At 41.0% G+C, this 5,524-nt stretch overlaps 1 non-coding gene across 1 annotated transcript; it reads left to right on the top strand.

Moving 5' to 3' along the window:
• The first annotated feature begins 3,889 nt into the window (after positions 1-3,889).
• On the top strand, positions 3,890-3,993 carry LOC116575592. Its single transcript, XR_004279855.1, has one exon. It is a non-coding gene; the product is annotated as a U6 spliceosomal RNA (small nuclear RNA).
• Positions 3,994-5,524: the final 1,531 nt, after the last annotated feature.

The raw sequence follows: 5,524 nt of genomic DNA, 5'->3' as shown, positions 1-5,524 counted from the left end.
ACCCAGTCATTGTGGCCTCTGCTGGCCAAATCCTGCTGCACAAATATGCTAGAGACATTCAATCTCATTTCTAGCAAGACTTGGCATAATTTTGAAACTGTTCAATCAACCCAGTAAATATGAATTAAACATTTATGGTTGTATTAAATATTCGAAAGATTGGAACCAAAACAGTCTATCAAGTAATTGTACATATTTGTGCATTTACAAAATGCATATTCATGAGAGCTATGTAAATATATATTTAGTCATTTCCTCTTCCATGTGAAGAGCCACGGCTGAGCTACAGATGGTAACTTTCTTGCATATAATTATGAGAATGACACAGTAAACCATTCTGGAGTTGTTCTTAGAAAAAGATCATCATCTATTTGGCCATTCCATGAGTTCAGTGCTCTTAGAGTTGGGGAGAAGAAAGTTCTAGAACATGCCTGTCCTCGTGGCAGTCACTTGAGAAAGAAATGGCAGTTGTCCCACAGATAAGTACCCTTCTGCACCAGTCTTCCTCCCCATGGAAGTTGTTCTCATACTATTTTTCCATCAAGAGTCACGAAAGGGAAGATGTTTGTGTGGGGGGCACGTCTAGGGTTATGTGTGGCTCTGGTATTCCAGCTATAGCTCCCTTCTTTCTCTCTGACTCAGAAGTCACATTGGTTGTTAGCAGTGAGAATGATGATACTTTGAGGTTAATATTTAATTCATTCTAATTTATTCAAAAACATGTCCAACTTGAGTATGGTGTCTATTAATAGTAACCTGACTGGCACCCCCTCACAAATGCTCATGACAACTCTTGTGGATCTTTCTGCCACATCTGAGGACTCTTTGGATTAGGAAATTGCTGAGACCATACATGTTTTTATTTTGTCTTTGTTGAAGATCTGATGTGAAAATCTTTCTGGGAATCAGAATTTTTAAAAAGGATCTCTATTTCCTAAGGTGCTGATATTCTTAATAACACTTGACAACACAATCACTCAGCCAAGATTCTGTGAGGCCCTCCAATGTTCCTCATGTATTTTGAGGAGATTGAAGAGAGGGAGAAGGGAGAGAGAAAGATTGAGTAGGAAATATACCGGGGTCTCCACATCCCTGAAGTTGACTAGCTGGCCCCACTGCTCTGCATTCTTGAGAGAAATAGGAGATTCCTCAAGAAATTAAAAATAGAACTTCCCTATGACCCTGCAATTGCACTCCTGGGTATTTACCCCAAAGATACAGATGTCTTGAAAAGAAGGGCCATCTGTACCCCAATGTTTATAGCAGCAATGGCCACGGTCGCCAAACTATGGAAAGAACCAAGATGCCCTTCAATGGACGAATGGATAAGGAAGATGTGGTCCATATACACTATGGAGTATTATGCCTCCATCAGAAAGGATGAATACCCAACTTTTGTAGCAACATGGACGGGACTGGAAGAGATTATACTGAGTGAAATAAGTCAAGCAGAGAGAGTCAATTATCATATGGTTTCACTTATTTGTGGAGCATAACAAATATCATGGAGGACAAGGGGTGTTAGAGAGGGGAAGGGAGTTGGGGTAAATTGGAAGGGGAGGTGAATCATGAGAGACTATGGACTCTGAAAAACAATCTGAGGGGTTTGAAGTGGCAGGGGGTGGGTATTATAGAGGGCACGGATTGCATGGAGCACTGGGTGTGGTGAAAAAATAATGAATACTGTTTTTCTGAAAATAAATAAATTGAAAAAATTTAAAAAAAAAAGAAAGAGAAATGGCACCCTCATATACAGACACTGGCTGTCACTGGTTATCCCTAGTTAGGGCTTTAGCCTAGGTAGCTGGACTGATAAGTGGGTAAACCCTGAGAACTCAGGATGAATGCAAAAGCAGACTTGGCATGGATCTATGTCCCTTGGATTATCTTTTTTGGAGATAAAGATATTTCGATTCAATAATAAGGTAACAGCAAGAAACAACCACTGGAATGGGGTAGGCAATGTGGTTACTCAGCTTGCGGTAGGCTTTCTGGATCTTCCCATCTCACTCAGAGCAAAAGCCAAAACCCCCATCTGTGATCCGTCTTCCCGGAATACAGACTTCATTTCTCAGTAGTCCTTTACTCCTCACCCTACTGACCTCTTGTCACTCCTTGAAGCACCATGGGGCTTTTGTACCTGTTGTACCATCTGCCCAGCGTGCTCTGTCTGTCATTGTAGGGCTATTTTTCTTTCTTAAGGTCCTTACTTAAAAACAGCTTTCCCAGTGGGGAGTTTTATGACTATCCTAGGCAAGATTATAACTGGTGTCCCAACATTTCACTTCCTGTCCTGATTGTTTCTACTGTCTCACACATTGTACTTATTTACATCAGTTAGAGTCTGTCTCCCCACCGCAGTGCATATTCCACAAGGGCATGGGTTTTTGTCTATTTTGTTCATTGCTATATCCCCAGAATCCTGAACAATGCCAGCCACATGGTAGGATTCAATATTTACTGAATGAATCAATGACTGCATGCTTAAAAGCAAGGAGACTTCATAGAGAAGCAGGAGAAAGAATCATTGCACAGACAAAGGACTATATATATAGAAAGAGAGAGAAAGAGAGAGAGAGAGTGAAATGCTGACAGGTTTTCAGAGAAGTTGTCAGTTCCTACTTCCAATTTCTAATGAACCTAGGTTTTATTTTCTGTCCATAGTCTATCCCAATAAAATTATCCTTTTCTTAAGCTGCCTTAAGTGGATTGGTCTTTACTGCAACTAAAAAAACTCTAAGCAAAAGGAATAGAATCAAAGGAGGAAGCTCTCATTGTTTTCTGAGCACACAGGGCGCATAGGAGGTTGGGGTTCCCGTGCAGTGAACAGTTTTGTGGGTATCTCTCCCAGATAACTAGGTCACAGACAACTGGTGTTTCCCCATGTGGCAAAGTGGAGCATGCATAGAAATCCCTGCCTCCTCTCTCTCTGCTTTTCAAGCATTGCTGAATGCCTCCTAATGATTTCATCTGCTGGGAGGTCTGCTGGGTTTTCCACTTTCATAGAAGGTGGTGGTGCCAGGGGCTGATGCATGCTCTGACTGCTGACTTGAAACACGCTTTGATGAATTAGTGCAACCCGGCCAGCCATTTACTTTAAATTTTACCCTTGATTCTTCCTCTAGCAAACAATTAAGGAGCAGCAGTAGCTTCCTGCAGGGGAGACCAATGCCTTCTGTCCTCTGCGGAAACAGCTTTGGCATTCTTCCAAAAGATGAATGGCATGGACCAGGAGCTCCAGTTTCCCTCAGCTTTCAGGCATCCAAATAAGCAAACACTTAAATGCATACAATAAAATAAAATAAATTCAAATCACAAACAAGGAAACCAGTCTAGGTTACCAGCAAGTCCTATAACTTGACTTGGGGGCTGGGAAATGCATCCTTGAACTTAGCAATTCAGTAAGCCAAAGAGCACGGAGAGGTCATCTGAAGAACTGGGCCCAGTGACAAGGCACCATGTCTTGCTTCTCACTGGGTGAGTTGCACATACTAACCTCAAAAGCTCCTGAGTAAGAGGAAAATGTCTCTTTAACAGTATTAAGGGACAATTTATTATGTGCATCCTTCCAGGGAAGCACAATGTCAGTGCAGGCCCATTGCATTTGCATTATTTCCAGACAACAGCAGCAGCAGAAAAGGACACTGATTTATTTCAGAGCAAGCACAGGTGAATTTAATGTCTGTTGGGACTGAGCCAGGGAAGACTTAACCCACTCTGGGCTCTCAAGTGCTTGAGGGGGGACAGCAGGTTTTTGGAAGGGTCTCATAGGCCTCTGGCTAAATTCAGCTTCCTTAAGCCCAAGTTCCTCAATCACCTGGTCAGAAAAGCTCTTGCAGAGAAAAGGGGATGGAAAAAGTCTTGTTTAGGAATAGAAAATCTGGTGCTGGCTCCTTTGGCAGCACATATACTAAAAATTGAAATGATGCAGAGTAAATTAGCATGGCCTCTACTCAAGGATGACACAAAATTTGTGAGGCATTACCTATTTCTTATGTGGAATTAAAACAAAAACAAAATAAAGGAAAGCAAGCAAGCAAGTAAGAAAGAAATAGAAAGTCTGGTTTTATGCCCTAACCAACTAATTTCTTTCTCAGTGACCTAGACAAATAATTCAGTCCTTTTATTTTTATTCTTTAATTTTTAAAAAATAATCTAGTCCTTTTAAGACCCAGGTATTTCTTTGTAAAGATGTCTAAGAATAATCCACTTCAGGGTTGGAGTGAGGATCCAGCAAGAAAATGTATTAGAGAGTGCTTTGTGAAATACATGCAAGCCATTGTTTGGAGCTGACATCAATTGGGGATTCCTAGCAAATAGCTTTATCCCAGAAGAATCAAGAAGATAATAATCACAATTACTCTTTAAACCCTGGCATTCAAGCATTATAGAATTACAAAAGGTCATGGTAGAAAGTCTGAAATAGCTTTTCCTAGCCTCTTGTTGGACACATGGAGAAACCAGTTGTAGGGAAGAAAGTAGGCTGAATATCATGGGAGATGAAGTGAATCTTTATGACCTTTGCTCTCTTTTCCTGTCAGTATGCTTCAGAATGTCATGTATACAGTAAGAGTTCAATAAATGCTGGTAGAAGTGAAAGAATTCACTCACTGTCAAACAACCCGTGTTGCTGTTGGCAATGGCAAGTTGGAATCTTTTCTCTTTAATTCACACTCCAAGTATCTCTTCTTCCAATATCAAAACTTATGGAAAATGTGTTTGCTGGTCACCCTAGTCATACTGAAAAAGAACATGGTCCCCATAAGCCAGCAACATCCTGGTAAAAACCACTAGCTTCAACTTCCAATAGCAGTTCATTGAAATCTTAAAGAGCATTTAATTCTTGTCAAATTGTCTTTCAATAATCATTTTAACATATATAACTGGACAAATTTACAAAGTGTTGCCCAGGGTATTACCTTATTTAATTTCCTGAACAATCTGATGATGATGCTTTTAGTTCCATTTCCCAGAGTAAGAAGTTGAAGCTCTGAGAGTCTGCATGACTTGCTCATTGATGTACAGACACTGTCAGCTCCAGAGTTCGAACACAGAACTCTGGCTTGCAAGTGCATTCCATTAGTACTATTTTATAAAATATCCAATAGGCATCCTTTGCTGCTTCTGTTTCTCCTTCCTTCCTTTTCCTCTCTCCCTCTCCCATTTCCTATAAGCTCTTATTAGCCTGGTTCTAGGTGCCACATGGGGCACAGAAGCAGGGAACAATGACTAGAACAGCCCTGTCTTTGACAAGTTGGCAATCTACTGAAGAAGAGGACCTATATATAGGTAAAAAGGTAATTTGAAATACAGGTGATCTTTGCTAAGCACCAACCCTGATTGAGTAGAGTCTGAAAGGGTAAACTGACAAGCACCTCACTGCCTGGAAGATGGGAGAGAGATTGAACATCAGTCCAGGGCACTGCAGTTGCCTTCTTGCTGCAAAAATCATTCACGGAATCGCAGGCTGTCCCTTTAAAATACGCAGGCTTTCAAAGCCCGTACCTTCCCCTTCCCTGCTCTT

The sequence above is a fragment of the Mustela erminea genome, chromosome 16, assembly GCF_009829155.1.
Source record: "Mustela erminea isolate mMusErm1 chromosome 16, mMusErm1.Pri, whole genome shotgun sequence".
In the NCBI taxonomy this organism is placed as follows: domain Eukaryota; kingdom Metazoa; phylum Chordata; class Mammalia; order Carnivora; family Mustelidae; genus Mustela; species Mustela erminea.
This window is presented reverse-complemented; position numbering and strand designations above follow the sequence as displayed.